Raw genomic sequence first — 5,873 nt, 5'->3', positions numbered from 1 at the left:
GGGAGGACCAATACAAGCTGGCCTTTACCTTCGGGGGTAAGCAGTACACGTGGACCCGGACTCCCTTCGGATACATAAACTCCAGCAACAAATTCAACATCTTCCTACACAAGGCCATGCCCGACTTTGGTGAAAGGGGTAACCTAGCCTATGTGGATGATGTCCTGATAGAAAGCTCAACTGTGGAGGAACACATAGCGGAAATCTGTTATGTTCTGACCCAGTTGAGGGTTGCCGGAGCAAAACTGTCCTTCCAGAAGGCACAGTGGTGCAGGACCCGTGTCAACTTCTTGGGACATGAAATCACTCCTGAGGGTCTCTGTCCCCAGAAGAAGAAAGTGGAAGCACTCCTAAAACTAAAAGACACCACAACTCTGCGTGAGCTAAGAAGCCTCCTTGGACTGACTAATTACAGTAGGAAGTTCATTGAGGATTACGCAGAGGTCACCAGACCCTTAATCCATCTGTTGAAAGGGGGGTCAAGTGAGAGTGGGGTCCAGAACAAGCCGAGGCAGTAAAACAACTCAAAAGAAGTTTCTCACAAGCGCCTTGTCTAGCTTACCCTGTCAAAAACAAGTTCTTCTTCTTGGAGACAGGGTTCTCGAATACATGCTTGACAGCAGTATTATATCAAAAGCATGACAAGATCAATAAAGTTATTTCCTATGCAAGTAAGACTTTATCCGCTGTGGAGGAAAAATTCAACGATTGTGAGAAGGCACTCCTGGCAAGGGTGTGGGCACTGAAGAATTACCACCTGTTCATCCAGGGGGAACACATCATAGTGGAGACTCCACACCAGCGTTTGCAATATCTCCAAAGTGACAGAATCCGAACCAGAAATGTGAGTATTTCCAGAATTACTTCCTGGATTCTGTCAATGCAAGGCTTTCCTGTGGAGGTCAGATATGGCCAAAACAAGAAGAGTCCCCTCGCGCAAGGTCTGGCTGACTTGCATGATTGTGCCAGAGAAAGCTGCCACAAGGACAAAAGTCTTAAAACCCATGACAACGTGGAAGCATACCTGAATTCCCTGTCCAAAGTCTATGAAGAAGACAAGTGCCAGGGGATGCCCACAGTTTATGTGGATGGGTGCACCTACCATGTTGACAACAACAGGGAAAAGGAACTGGTGGCCGGTACTGGCAATGCCTGGGAGAATGATGCCCCAGAACCCTCCGCTGGGTACAAAATTGGTCACCGCAGTAGTCAGGTGGCAGAGTTGATGGCAATTCACCAGGCCATCCTCACTGCCATCCAACACGAACTCCACAAACTGGTCATAATCACTGACTCAGATTATATTCGGAATGAGTTCGGGGAGCACCTGGTTAATTGGAAAACCAGAGGCATGCTGTGCGCTAATAACAAACCACTCAAACATGGCAAGCTAATACAAAATATTGATGATCTGGTCACCTCTAATGGGATGACCATCTATTGGAAGAAGATTAAGGGTCATTCCAGAATAGAGGGGCCAGACAAAACTGGAAACGACCTAGCTGATCAGCTGGCCAAAACCAGAGCCATCCAGGGGGATCTCCTCGAGATCGAGTCCCTGTTGGGGGAAATCGAGGTCACTGCTGTCACTAGATCCCAGACAAATGCTCACAATGAACTCTCAACTGCCCAGTGGAGTAGGGAGTCCCCAGATGCTGATTTAATCACAGCACAAAAAGGGGATCCGATTATTGGGGCATTTATCAACACATTGAGGACCCTGAGAACTTTCCTCTGACGGGTATCGATTACATTGAGAAAGAGGACCTCAGGGTGTTGATGAAGTGTCCTGAAATGTTCAGAATCCGAGATGGTTTGTTGGTAAGGAGATCCATCTCTGGGTGTGACAAGTGGGTGGTACCTAACTCATTCTGGTGCCTGATGCTAAGTCACGCCCATGGCGCGGCCACAGCCGGTCATCAGGGGTTTCACACTACTCTAGAAATCTTGTGGGAGGTTGCATACTAGCCACACATGGGGCAGGAACTCGACCAATATTTGAAGGGGTGTCTTGTGTGTGCACAATTTCAGCCATCTTCACTCACACACCGAGCTCCCCTCCAGAAGAGGGGGAGGAAACTGCCTTGGTCAGATTTACAAGTGGATTTCATTGGGCCTGTGAGTCGTTCCTCTAGGGGGAGCAAGTACATGTTAACTGTAACATGCTTGTTTACCAAATGTGTGGAATGTCTCCCGGCCCCAAATTGCAAGGCAGAAACAGCAGCTGCCCTGATGATCAACCACATCTTCTCGCGTTTTGGCCTACCCCAAAGGATTGAGTCAGACCGAGGAAGTCACATCACCAGTGAAGTGATGACAAAGATGTGGGAGATACTTGGGGTAAAAAGGAAACTTCACATCGCATACCATCGCCGTCTAGTAGGGGGAGTTGGGAGGTACAATAAAACAATTGTGAGCATTCTAAAAAAGTTTGTGGCAGATTCTGGGCCAAGTTGGGACATCCGATTACCACGTGTCCTGATGGCCATCAGATCTACACCTTCTTCTGCGACCAACATGTCTGCATTTGAGCTAATCACTGGGCGAAGCATGGTGCTACCTCAGCATCTACTCTATAGAACACAAGAGCAGACACTGATAAACGCCTCCACAACTCATGATTATGTTGAGAATCTAAGAAAACACCTTCAACATGCTTTTGCGTATGCTCAGCAGAATCTGGAAAAATCAGCAGAGGGGATGAAGACTCAATATGACCTAAAAACAATCAAAAAGGAATACCAAGTAGGATACAGGGTCTCTTTGTACAATTTCTAAAGGAACCAGACCAAGGAGCGCACATTTCTCCCCAGCTGGAGCGGACCTTTTGAAATTGTAGATAAAATTTCACCTGTCACCTACAGATTCCGCATCCCCAAACGAGAGCTAACAGAAGAAAAATGGGTCCATATTAATCAGTTAAAGAGTTGTCACCCTCTGCACACTTTGCAGCTGATTGAAGAGCCCAGAGAAAATCATATAGAAGAGACATCTGAAGAGTGAGAACCAGAAAAAGAAGAACCAGAAGGGAACAGGTAGGTTCATAGGTATATCTGTCTAACAGGGAGTACTTTCCTTCATTATCACTGCAAAAAAGATATCACCAAATATTCAAGTAAAAATCAGTAATTATCTGTGTCTTGTGAGGAATTATGTGTTGTTATTGTCTCCATACTGTAATGATCATAATGTATGTGTGTCCCACTGCTGTCAACCTTCTGGGAAGGCAGTCAGTGAGAAAACGTTGTAACCGGTTCTTATTTATTCAATAGATTCTTACTGGTTCCACCCCTTCCTAGACCAAGGAGAACTTCCCTGGGACTTGTAAAGAAAAGACCAAAAGAAAATCTGGGGGTGTCGCTCCACACCACAAAGAAAGACCAAAGGGAAAGCTGAGGGTGTCGCTCCACCCTCCAACGAAAGACGACGGGGGATCGTGATGTATCACTCCCTGATGGAAGAAGGACTCCACCTGATGAACCCCACTTTGCCCCACTCTCCCTCAACAAGAAGTCTCAGAAGAGTCGGGGGGGGGATTTGTGGGATACATTTACCCACTCAGCAGAATTCCCCTCCATCTCCAAGCTGCACTCCAGCAGTTACCAGCACCATTTCCTTGCATCAACCCTGTGTTTGCGGCTACAAAATGATGGTTGCACTGTCTTGCCAAGCACCTAGTGGGCAAGATGGAACAGGGGGCACACTGAGAAAGACTGCCAGTGTGTTTTCTTACGTTCACCAAGAAGAAAATCAAAAAGCAGAGCGCTGCTTAGCTGCTAGCTCCACATTTCCACTTTGAAAAAGGAAATATTTGGCATTTAAAGTGATGTTGCTCTGATGCTCTTTTTCATCTATTCAAACTTTACACAGTTCTGATCCAGGGAGATCCAGCCGTGCCCATCCAAATTCAGATTGTGCTACAGTAAAAGAAAGCAGTATCACTAAATGACAGGCAGTGTCAGGCATGATCTGGGAAATCACCAGAAAATGTACTCTCAGCGGTGCAGAAAAACGCTTGACTTTTTGCTACAAAGTGTCAAAAATAAACCCTTCAAAAGAAACCCTAGCTCTCTGTGATTATGTCAATTTCAGTGGACCTGTGCCTTGGACAGATTGCTGTGTAAGAGAAACTGACTGGGGCTGCAAACAATGTTTGGAATCCAGATAGAAGAGAAAACCAAATTTGAAAGGGGTATCCCAGCAGAATTCACCATGTGTCAAAATGTGCTTTTGCAAACAAGAAAAATATCTGTTTTAAAAGTATAATGTTGAATAAGGCCCTGTCCTTACCTAGAAATGTAAGGGGGGTTGGGTTAAAAATCTATAATGTTTTTTTTCACCAGCCTTGCCTGTTGGGCTCAGGAAAACTAAATAAATAAAAATAAAAATAAATGCATTGGCTGTACTGGGGATCCAGCCAAACTGGTTTCGTGCTTGGCTTCAAAGGACATTTGTGTGCTGGCAACAGGAGTGGCCTTGCCCCAAAAGGAGCCACAATGGACTTCTGGGACACCTATGTGTTTCGTTTTGCCCCTGAAAGCCCTGAATGGACCAAGGGGGCGAATGTAATACGCTCTTCAGGCTTCTGTCTGGACTCCTGCTTGACACAATAGATTCTGGCACACCTACACGTTACTTTTGGAAGAAACACCTCCCCTCAACTTCAACTGGTGGGCTTCAAAGCCGGCTCCAGAACAGCCTTGTAAGCTGTGGCCTTATTTGGAAGACAATGCTGGCCATCTGGGTCAAAAGACAATTTTATTAATAAAACTTTAAGTCTTTTATCTCTGCAATTGGACAATGCACTAGGCCAGAAAGCTGCGTGGCGCTCCCTACTGACAATGCCAGGCATGAGGTTGAGGCCCTGTAGATTTCACCGTAAGCTACCTCCAGGACCAGCAATATGTAGCAGCGGTACGTAGCCCCACCCCTAGTCTCTTCTCAGTGAATCAACCACAGATTTGATATTGGCAAAATCAATGGTTATTCGATTTTACTTTATTTCATTGTATCTGGAGGTCAAACAGCAAGTGAAGTTACGTTCTACTATTACTAGGATTTTGGTAAAATGGTTCCAATGGAGAGATTAGGAGATGTCCAGACACTGCAGCGGTAGGCAGTCGTTTTACTGAACAATTTTCACAAAGGATATTTTTCACTATATGTTTTTTTACTGCTTTTTTGTTGCTAAAATGTACATGGTTTGCCTTAAAAAATGTGCTTTCAAAAAACAAGATGGAGCATTGTTCGGTAAAAACTTGATTGAGAATTTCATCAGGCTTCTTTGTTTGCATTTCGGTTTTTGTAGTCTTAAATGTATAATAAACTGAAGAGTGGAAACATAAAACAGATCTAGACAAGCTACTCAAACCTGACGGCGAAAGTAATATCGCTGACACAGCAGAAATGCATTATATCCTAACAGGCTGGTGCCTCTGGGTCAGAACTTACCACAAATCAGACATGCAGGGGACAATCAGGTGTTTACAGACAGACAGTTGCTTTAGAAACGTTAATAGAGCCACGGGAGGGTTGTAGCATGTCAGGAAGAGCCACCAGCCTGCCAACAAGACTCCCCAGCAGTGGACTAGTATTGGCTAAGTTGATGAATGTTGTCTGTTGAACTGAAAGACTTCCAATCTTCCTCCTGACTTGCTAACTTATTTATTGTATCTACTGAACATTTGTATGGCGCCTATACACAGGTGTTTCCAGGCAGCACAAGGCAAGATGGGAGGGGGAGGGAGGGCATAAGAATCATAAGAATGTAACAAGAACAAAGAAAAGGTTATATTGGCCTTGTGACAATCCTACCGTGCGAGTGCATGACAAGGTGATAAGTACAGGGGGTGGGAGGTAGAAGGGGAAGTGCA

The sequence above is a fragment of the Ambystoma mexicanum genome, chromosome 1q (genome assembly GCF_040938575.1).
Source record: "Ambystoma mexicanum isolate Mex_15411 chromosome 1q, UKY_AmexF1_1, whole genome shotgun sequence".
NCBI lineage: Eukaryota > Metazoa > Chordata > Amphibia > Caudata > Ambystomatidae > Ambystoma > Ambystoma mexicanum.
This window is presented reverse-complemented; position numbering follows the sequence as displayed.